The 9,983-nt window shown below is 42.4% G+C and overlaps 1 protein-coding gene across 2 annotated transcripts in view; it reads left to right on the top strand.

Annotated features, from left to right (window-relative positions):
- The first annotated feature begins 430 nt into the window (after positions 1-430).
- Positions 431-9,983, top strand: part of ppp1r16b (protein phosphatase 1, regulatory subunit 16B) — a 79,799-nt gene continuing 70,246 nt past the window's right edge. For both annotated transcript variants that reach the window (XM_030051178.1, XM_030051176.1), the window contains exon 1: positions 431-595. The gene's annotated coding sequence lies outside the window, so the exon portion shown is untranslated. The remainder of the gene's footprint in view (positions 596-9,983) is intronic.

Here is a 9,983-nt window from a genome sequence, read left to right as displayed (position 1 = left end):
GAATGTTTTGCCCAAAACGCTGAAATATTCCCTTAAGCCTATAGATTTATTTATTTATTCTTTTTTTTTTTTTTTTTTTTTTTTTATTACCACATCCAGAGCTATTGTTTTAATGGATATGGTTACACAGAATAGGTTTTCCATGTCAAGGCTCCACGGTGAGAAAAGCGAAAGCTCTGACCAGCAGAGGCATTTGTAAATTGATTCTCTCTTGGTCCTAACTTCCAATGAATGGGCAGTCATCTCTGCCTGGGACCCCTCGGAGTCTCCACAGAGACCTCTGGCGGTCCCGAGGCCCCAGTTTGGGAACCACCGCCATAAAATGTCTCTGCATTTGCGCTCCAGTCTCCTCCCTCCCTCCCTGTCCAGCCCCGCCCTCAAGGAGTGACTTGATGTGGGAGAAGAGAGACTCTGCAGGCACACACACACTCTCTCACACACACACACACACACACACATACACTCACTGCTTTTCCCTAGCAGCGTTGCTCTGTCTTTTACTAACGGGACAAGTTTTAACCTACAGGATCTCAATGTTGGCTCTCCCTTCCGCCCCCGCATCCATGCGAACATCTCGACTTTGAAACGGAGTGAGGTGAGTGCTCAGATTGTGACAGATGTTGCCAGTTTTGGGGCTGAATGCAAGCGCGCCGTGGACTGAACTGATTGTAACTAAAAGAGGGGGGAGACGGGGATTTTTTCCTCAGTAGGGGAAAAGCGGCAGGCAGGAGGAGAGGCACGCTCGTCTCCTGCTCTTCTTTGAGCAGTTTTAGCTCACTTCACCGTGTGCGACGAGCAACTAAACGCCGCAAAAACGTCTAATTATACTGAGAAAATCATTATTTCCGCTGCTGGCGCCTGTAATTCAGCAACAAGGCTTATGATTAAAAGATAGGCTACAACATCCTCCTCGGGATGTTGCCATTACATCGCTGTAATGTTGCATACTGTAGACACTGGCTACAATATCCCCCGCTACTTTGCAAGTATTGCAACTCTTGGGCGCTGTTTCAAGTAGATGAACACTGTTGCGACCTGGATTTAATGTGTTTTGATGTAACTTTGTAAGCGGACGCCAAGGAATGAAGGTGTTTTCAAACAGAAAGCTCTGTTTTGCAAAGAGAGGGCAACAGTTGTGGAACAACATCTCCATCTCAAATCTTACAATGGGAAATATCCATGCAGATAGCCTATGTAAAGAACTCAGGTTTCTATGTGCATGTCATGCCGTCAAATATTCACTTTGTCACTTAAATGTTGCTTTTTCAAATTTATAATTGGAGGATTTGGCTTGCAGGAGTTAAGTTTTCCTCCCTTGAATCACTTGGCGAGTTCATAAGTCTACTATCACATCCCTCAGTAGTAAGGCAGAGTGGGCTACATTAAAAATAAATGACATCCAGTGCTGTGATGACCACAGCCCTGTGCCATCTAGAGGCTCTGTGTCTGGCACTGCTTCTGCTCTCCTCCCCAGATGCACTGTCTCATAGATCAGCCATCTCAAAGTTCACACACCGAGAAAAAAAAAAAGCTGCAAAGCACTGGTGGCTGTGTTTTGTCTCACTTTGCACCAGATGTACACTTTGTTAAGGTAGGTGGTATCTTCTGCCCGGCCGTGTTGCCCTTTAAATGTTTGATGTGTGGAGACATCTTGAGCGCTTTCTCCTGCTGCACCTCTCAGCATCTGCACCCGCTGTCAGCTCGTGTTAGAGATGGGCTTTCAAGACAGACAGCACTCAGCCCACACACACACACACACACGAGAACACACACATACACACGTGTACATGCAGGCATACTTGGGAACACACTGTACAAGCAGGCAGGTGTAAGCACATACAAACACAGGTATGGACACAGGCAAACACACACCACACACAGACATACTCATTAATACATATGTATGCATGCACACATGTACAATGATGCAAATATATGGACATTAATCTTGATTGCACATCTGCACACACACTCCCTCATGATCACATGCAGTATCACATATATAGACACACATTCTGCCGTGATCACAAGCATCAATGTACGCCTCATGCGGTGCACACACATGCGCAAGACACTGCTTGTGCCTGGATGATGAACCATTAGTCTGTATATTGTGTAATGGCAAAATTAGATTTGTGTGTGTGTCTGTGTGTGTGAGCAGTCTCTCTGATCTCTCAGGAGCCTCACCGCTCTCCCTCAGCACTCCCACTTCACTGATGAGCTGCCTCCATAATATATTCTCTGTAGTTTTGTACCCTAACTGATGTTTAATTATTCCGACACGGTGATTTGGCTGTTGCTCATGAAATATTGAAACAGAGGAGGCCCAGGAGGCATGCTTAAAGACCCAGGCTTCTCTTTATCCTTAAACTCAGCTCGCAGTGGAGCTGGGCACTGTCTCAGATTGACATCAAAGCAAGTCAACGCAAACACCCAGCCACCCAAAAGTTGTTTATTGCCATTTTTGGCTTTAAGAAAATGGAACTTCCTTTGCCAGCACTCAAAGGGAGTGTATTTCTTATACTTGAATTGGAGATGTGTTCCTTGGCCCCCTGCTTGTTAAGATGTCTTCCCTAAGCCATGCCTGAAACTGAGGTGCTTGCGTACTATCGAAAAGCGATTACGCCAGATCAACTCTGTGATTGCAGCTAGCAGCCGGGCACTGTCTGCTAATCTGTGATCTTAATAGTGAGGCAGGCAAATCTCAGGGCAGACATCAAGCCTACTTAGGGCCCCTCAAACTCTACCGCTGCATTTCTTACCCAGTTTTCTATGCCACTTTCTTACAAGTACATACTTGTGCACTTTTTCTTTCTCGTGATGTTGATTTTAAACGGGTAGGTTCGGTGCTGCAGCCAGTACTTGTGCCCAGTGGTTTGAATTTTGCAAAATTATGAGGAAGGAATGTCGCTGAGGTAAATTTAGTTTTTCACTTGTTTTCACCAAATGTCTATATTTAACAACCAGGGGGCATTTCATCATCTGTGGCAATAAGAAGGATGTCGCCTACTTCTGCTCTTAAATCACTCCACTGCTTGGGTTATTGCATACATGCATATTCATGCACATTCATTTGCCTGTTTTGGCTTAGCTGTTGATCAGTGTGCGCAGTGGATTTTAAAATGTGCAGCAGTGGCACAAGAGATAGTCCTTGTGTCAAGTGATTCAATTGAAAATCAAACAAACTTTTGAGACGATCCCAAATTCAAAAGGATGAGTAAGTTAATTATAGTTTTCTTCACGTGGTCCCTGACATTGTGTTTTGTTGAGTTGGTGCTGAAGTGATCAGTGGACACAATGTTGTATCCCCTGCTGGTCGGAGTCAGCGGGACCCTGGGGATTTGTGGACCCCTCCTGTGACTGCTCACTGAGAGGGTAAAACCACCAGCACTGTCTCCATGTGTCTGTATTAAATATCTTTGTTTTGTAGCGCAGGGCTTTAGCACCATGCCATCTCAGCCATGTGTTTCCGTGTGCATTGCTTGTGTGTGCAATAATTTCCGAATGCTCATATATTCATGTTCATGCAGCACAGTGTGTGCTTTCAGTTCAAGCAAAAATAAAATGTGCAGCTCTTTAGGCCCCATGCATATATAGTGTCCGCTGTAGCTTACAGCATTTTTACATCCTTCGCCGACCCAGTGCTTCGTTTGTGGCTCATTGCACTTGTGCTCTAGATTATCTGCATAAAAGCCCAGCATCTCGTGCAGCCTGTGTCCGCAAACCTACTCCCACCAATCAGAATATGTGAATCACCCTGAGCAGGAAGTGAGCTCATGGAGTTTGTGGCCTGTACTCTGTGTTCAGGAAGGCGTTTGACCCGAGAGGCCATTGTAAAGGTTTTTTCCTCACATTGTTGTGGAAAGCAGAGCGAAGGCAGAGCTAGCTTTGCTGGCCCAGTATGAACCTAGCACATGGCTTATATATTTTTGGAGACTTATAAGATTCTTCTGATTAATATTTGAGGTTTCTTTATTATTTACTCATGGCAGAAAAGCATGGCATTTGTCAAGTGCTTTAAAACCACCGCTTGTCAACCGTTCTCCATGCACCCCGTAGCAAATAAACCTCACATGTAAGGCTTATAAAAAGTTATTCCATGGTCTTTTTCTGTCCTCCTGATGAGTAAAATGCCTCACAGATTAGAGCAACACAGCTGTTGAACTTCAAAGACAGAATTCTGCCGACATCGAAAGTGCTGTTAAAAAAGTACCTGTATGTGTATGTGTGCGCGTGCGTGCGTGTGTGTGTAAGCTTTTTGAAGGCTGTTTTTATGAATTCCCCCTCCGCTGCTTGAGATGGGTCCTTTTATGTCTGGTTTGCTCTGTGTTCCGCCTCTGTGTGAGCTCTGCCCCCATTGGTTTTAGATGGACAGCAGACTCCTGTGCCTGGTTGTGCCTGGCTATGCCTTGCTGTGCCAGGGCTTGCAGCTGACGTGTGTGTGTGTTTGTGTGTGTTTCTGTGTGTCCATAGTTAGTGGTTTGTCTCTTGTCTTTGTATTGGTGAGTGAGTGAGTGTGAGCATAGGTGTGTCTAAAAGTCTTACTTTCTGTCCTTATGGCTTACTGTGCTAGAATTCCCTCATTACACACACACACACACACACACACACACACACACACACACACACACACATGCACGAATACACACTCTCAACATGCACTCTCAGCTTGCACAGCACCCTGATGAAGTTGTTAAAGTATGTTCCACACTGCGTTTTTCACCACTATGGTTTGTAGGTTTTTATAGGCTGGTGGTGGTAACCAACCTTCTTCTCAATGCTCCAATCTCTAAAGCACAGCGTCTCTTTTTAAGTGTTGACATCTGTATCCACTGAAATATTGATGCGCGAGAGGAAGTTCGTCTGAAAGTTTCCCTTTTAGAAATCCTCAAAAGAGGCCGAATGTTTTAAGTGTGTTTATGTCGAGACGAGATGCTGGAGATTCTGTCGCTGCCTTGTGTGTGTGTCTTCCAGATAAAGTTAAAATAACAGGAACGGGCAAAGTGCACGACAGTCAAGGTGTCTGGTTTTCCATCGTGCCAACTCTGATATGAGCCAAGATATGGATATGGAGACTTTGGATATCGTAGAATTATATGTAAGTTGTCTTTTCTCAGATTTAAAAGCTGCCTTACAGTAATAGTATGCAGTTTTCTGAACTTATTAGGCTGTTCTGTTATTTGCCTCTACCTGTTGGTAATCATATTCATTACTAATGACTTTTTACCAAAAATCTCTTGTAGGTAAGTACCTTATAAAAGTGCCAGTCATCATTCCTACCATCGTCAAAAACTCAAATATCACCCTCCCCAAGTCTAGTCTCCACACTTTCACTTCAGGTATCACAGCATACCAAAATCTGGTGAATGTTTACAATAAAACCACATACTGTATAAGAAGGAGGTAGAGTAATGAGGTAAAAATGGACACAGCCACATGTGCATTAAACTGTTTTAATCTATTTTCAGTTTTGAATAAACATTGTTGTTGCATTATTTTCGTTTGACCTTCAATTCTGACTCGAATGAAGGTCCACGGCGTACCTGAGCTCGCTCGCGCAGCACGACTCCCTGGGTGAGAGGCACAAATCTGTCCAGTGGAATAAAGGGCTATGGTATGAATCCTGAACTGTTTCGCCATCTTTTTCATCTACCTCTCCTTGTCTGGATGTAACAAATAGAGAAAGGCAGATATTTGGCTTTAACATAGTAAAATGAGAAGTCAGCGTGTAGAGGTATGACTCTGCCAGTGCCTGCAGTTACTGGGACAGTGCAGGCTCTCTGCGTGCCCATCTTGGTGTAGTCGTGGATTAGAAGTGACACTTACTGCAGGCTGGCTGAGTCTTTAGCCCTGTTTACTCTGGCTGGGTCTTAGCCGGGGATTCAAACCGTTATTAGGCAGTGAAATGACTCAACACCCAGACAGAGAGAGAGGGAGAGAGAGAGTGAGGGAGAGAGAGCGAGAGAGAGAGAGAGAAAGAGAAAGAGAAATGTGGAGAGAGGGACAAAGAATCAGGAAGAGAAAAAAGGAAAGGGAGAAAGACAAAAAGAGAGCATATTTCCGAATTTGCCTGCAGATCCAGAGTGAGCTGGGTGGCTACAGCAGGGGTGGTAGTTAGATCCTGGAGGCCAGGGCGTTCTGTGGTCAAACCCTTTTATAAATAAACAGACAGATTGGTCCAAAATAAACATGAATTGCTCTTGTCAGTGCACAGCAGTGTGGAGCAGATGGACGATTAACCCCACCCAGGACCGGGACTAGGGACTGAAAGGCCTAAACATGGGCTGCTACTCCTGTTGGTGGAGAAAAGGCTTTCCCAGCCTTGAGGTTGAGACCCTTTGTGAGGTCCTCCTCATAAGAAAATAGTCCCCCAGAAAAGTTCCTACGTTGAGTGACACAAAGATTTCAGATGTTGATGCCTTTCAGAATAGAGTTTGAGTGGGACAGTTGTAGCATTAGCACTTGGGCAAATGTTTAATATCATATGTGTATCATATTTATGTGCATATGTGAAAGCAACACATTGATTGCCCTTATATGACATATATTCATGTTTGAAAATTTACCAGATTTGAATATTTCATGTATAGATATTTAAAACAGACATTTATGTGATTCATATGGGAATCCACTACTAGTACATTTCTGAATGGGCCGGTGTGTGGTCACATGTCAGATAAGGTTGGAAACTCTTGCTTTAGACTTCTTATTGTAAGCTGTAAGCCTTGCCTACTGGCTGCCATCAGAGATGCCACTTGCTTCTTTCCTGATGCAACGGTAAGCAATAAGCTTACCTTGTGCAGGTGAAATACAAAACCCCCAGGTTTATAAAAAGCATCTGAAGGAAAAAAAAAAACAGAACATCACACAAAAGAGTTGACAAGCAAATGCAGACTACTGAAATCAAATGACAAGAGAGCAGAACAGGAAGGATAAATGAGCTTTTTTTTTTTTTTTTTTTTGACGTGGCTGTCTACTGCAGGGGAGAAGAGGAGTATTCTATCCTTCCAATCAAGTTAGGCTGATGGGCTATTAAACACAGTACAGGACATGATTAGCAAGCACTGGTTTTAGATGAGAAGACCGAGAGTCACCAGCACTTTGCAACACTTGAAGAGATTGCCCCAGAAATGGTAATAGGGTTGATAATTATCTGCTTGGTCATCTTGGTTTTGCACAAGTGCATTTTACTGGATGTCTCATTTAGGCTACTTGCTGATGTGATAGAATCCATTGAATATGTAAGATTGATTCTGACCATAAACTCATATTTGGAGACTTTTTGCTGTGTGTATGTTACATTTTGAAATGCAAGCATTGCTTTAAGTTACTTCACTATGGCTCATACTCTTTCAAAATCAAAGGCTGCTATTGATGAGTTTTCCCCACAGGCGAACTTCAGTATACCTAAGCAGTGGTAAACAAGAAGCTTAGTAGTTGCACAGTAAGAGTGTTCTTAATCCATTACTTTACACTCTGTCTGTCGGGTAATCTGAGGCCTCAGCCCGCCTCTGCCCTGATACTGTCACTGTAGTGGCTGTGCACACTGGTCCAAAATTGTTTGATCTTCACTTATAGTACCACAGGAGAAAAATGTTGTAGTGTGATGTGTTGTTGCCTACTTGGAACAAAATGAAATATTAATCAAAAGGTTGGCTATAAACAGAGAATTCATACTTGTTCATTGTTTATGTTTGATATGAATGATGCTTGGGTATTGACTGTAGGGCTGCACAATTAATCGTAGACAATATTGCAATTTAATGTTTCCACGATCAATAATTAATGTAATTGGGCGTTGCTGAATTATTTGTTATATTGTCAGTTCCCCAGAAAGGTCCATTGTGGTCTGTTAAGTGTTGCATTGATGTGTGACCAGTCACAGCCTTTGAAAGCACAGCAAGCACCCACAAACAGAAATTATCATGGAGAACCAGGCAGCTCTGGTGGAAAATATCGGAAAAAACAAGCATCATTAAAATGGTATGAATAATATGTATATTACTGGATATGTTAAGCAAAAGTGCAGTTAAATTATGTTTCTTGAAACCAAAACAGATCATCAGATTTACTAATTGTCATCTAAGGCAAGATGATATGGACACAGTCATGATATCTTTGACTGAATACTGCAATATTGGTATTGTGATAATATTGTAGGTACTTTCATAAGATATTTAAACACAAGAGATTTTTGATTAGCAATCATTAGTGATGTGGATATTCTGACCAACCAGGTAAAGTCAATATAAATCAAACAAAATAACACCTATAACAGTATAATAAGTTCAGAAATGTGCCATCCTTAACTGTAACAGCATTTAAAACCATGAAAATGTCTTATCATGATGTTACAATATCCAAAATCCCATGATGATATCTACTTTTATATCACAATAATCAATATAATATTGATATACTGCCCATCCCTATTGTCATATTTTGCAAAATAATTGATTATTTTTCAACTGTGCAGCCCTAATTGTCAGTATGACTTTATTGTTGCACTCATAAAGGAAATTAAGAAAACCCTTTCAGACACTCACGGTTCTCAAGTACAGCTCAATATACATGCCTTGAGTATCAGTAGTGCTGTAGAGTACATTAAATGTAGCTGAAAAGGAATAAAATTAAAGGCCTTTAAGTGGAGCTACAGTTGAGGTTTTCCCCCCTCAACATTTGGAGAGGCAGATCTCGCCTTGACGCTTGACTTGAGATTTTGTTATTGGGTTAGAAAAGGTTGGTGACCCTGCTTTACACCTTGCCTGTTGGGTAATCGCTGACCTACTGCTATAGTAGGTCATGGCCTTGGTGGCCATGCAGGGGTTTTGTCCAGCTTGGGTAAATACTGGATTGAAGGCAGCACAATGGTTGCTCTGTTGGACCTTGTGAATTGTTGACCTGGCTGTGTCAGGCAGGATGAAGCACAGCTGTGAATAAGGTTAACAGGAATTGTGATGTGGACTTTGTATAAATGTAGTGCCAACAGCAGCATGCAGTGCTGAGTGATATGTTGGACCCTAATATGTTGGTCAGTAAGGTCTGTGGGCTAAGTCCCAGCAGAGAGACTTCTGGCAAGATTGCTGGCCCAGATGGTCTGTTTACAAACAAGCTTATGTAGGCATGAGCTGATGTAACTTGGGTGCTTATAGGCTGAGCTTAGCCTGTTGCTTCTTGTTTTTTTTTTTTCCTTTGGACTCAACAGTGGAAATTAATTAGACACATTTAAACTCAACAGAATACAGTACATTAGTACTGAGATGCTGACACTATACTATATTATATATTACTTATTATATATTACTATAGTATATATTATTTTGTGAGAGTTCATACCATTACTATAGGCTATTACATGTCAGAGGGAAATGTTAGTTTGTACTGCATCATATTTATCCGATGGCTGTATTTACCAGTTACTTTGCAGAATAAGCTCTCACAGGCAAAACCTAAAATGTAATGCAGAGTGGGAACTAACCAACAGTATATGAAGCAGTTAGAGCTACAACATTAAACTACTATTTACAATGGCTACATTCACTGTTCATATTTAAGCACATATTACTGCTAATACCTAAATACTTTTGAATACAGGACTTGGAATAATGTTGCATTGCTACTTTTGCTTAAGTAAAGGATCTGAGCACTATTGGGCTGCTGCACTGGCAGTATTGATGCGTCTCAGATCTGAGTGCTGCTGGGCAGTCCTGCCATTTTGTAGCACCTCAAAATGCTGCTTTTGTCTATATGCTATCTGCTGTCTACCACTGCCCTGGTTCGTCACAACGACAGGGGAGACAATGACCCAGAATCAAGTTGACCTGAGTGCTTTAAATCAAGGCTCCACCGGAGGAAATAAATTCTCTTCCCACCAGCACACCCAGCGCCAACTAGGACAAGTAATCCAGACAGAATAAAAACGTCCTCTTAGAGGACGCCAGGGGAGTGAGGGTTGGAGGAATAGAGACATGACAGGGTTAGCA

This window comes from Myripristis murdjan, chromosome 5 (genome assembly GCF_902150065.1).
Source record: "Myripristis murdjan chromosome 5, fMyrMur1.1, whole genome shotgun sequence".
Classification (NCBI taxonomy): Eukaryota; Metazoa; Chordata; class Actinopteri; order Holocentriformes; family Holocentridae; genus Myripristis; species Myripristis murdjan.
Note: the sequence above shows the minus strand (reverse complement) of the source record. Positions and strands in the feature narration are given on the sequence as shown.